Below are 794 nucleotides of genomic sequence, written 5' to 3'. Positions count from 1 at the left end.
GTGGGCTGCAGTCCATGGGGTTGCGAAGAGTTGGACACGACTGAGCGACTTCACTTTCACTTTTCACTTGCATGGATTGGGGAAGGAAATGGCAACCCACTCCAGTGTTCTTGCCTGGAGAATCCCAGGGACGGGGGAGCCTGGTGGGCTGCCGTCTATGGGGTCTCACAGAGTCGGACACGACTGAAGCAACTTAGCAGCATACAAAATTCCAGCAAATCAGAAGAGAAGACAAAGAAACCAAATGTTAAATCTGTTATGCAAAACTTGAAACAAATGAGTGCTATTGTTTGGAAGTTAAACAAAATATAGAAACATTTATATAAATGCTATCATACTTTAAGCCAAGTTGTTTTCTATAAAATGATGACTGAATTCTCAAACAGCTTCAATTCTTCTAGACCTTTGAGTCTCAACCATTTAATATTTGATAAATGTGAAGGCATTATGTATGACTCCATATTTCCATGGTCTGATTTTATCTTTTTGTTAACATATTCTTATTAAATAGCTATGTGGAGTTGAAGGTAACAAGTAGGCCAAAATAAAAGTAAAGGAATAACTTATTGAAAGTTTATTATGTACAAAATGAAAAACATTTCCTACTTTAGAATGTAATATAAATTGCAAAGGACAAAATTATTTATTCCACATAACCATTATTGATGTATAGTTAATCAGTCCCATACCTACTACCAATGAAATTAAAGAAGCCAGTGTAAGTTCTTGCCCTCAAGGAACTCATGTTACAGCCATCTCTGACTTCTACCTTTCCCTTATGCTTAATATCTGGG

This window comes from Bison bison, unplaced genomic scaffold (genome assembly GCF_000754665.1).
Source record: "Bison bison bison isolate TAMUID 2011002044 unplaced genomic scaffold, Bison_UMD1.0 scf7180017864235, whole genome shotgun sequence".
NCBI lineage: Eukaryota > Metazoa > Chordata > Mammalia > Artiodactyla > Bovidae > Bison > Bison bison.
The sequence above is the reverse complement of the archived record's forward strand: the minus strand, read 5'-3'. Positions refer to the sequence as shown.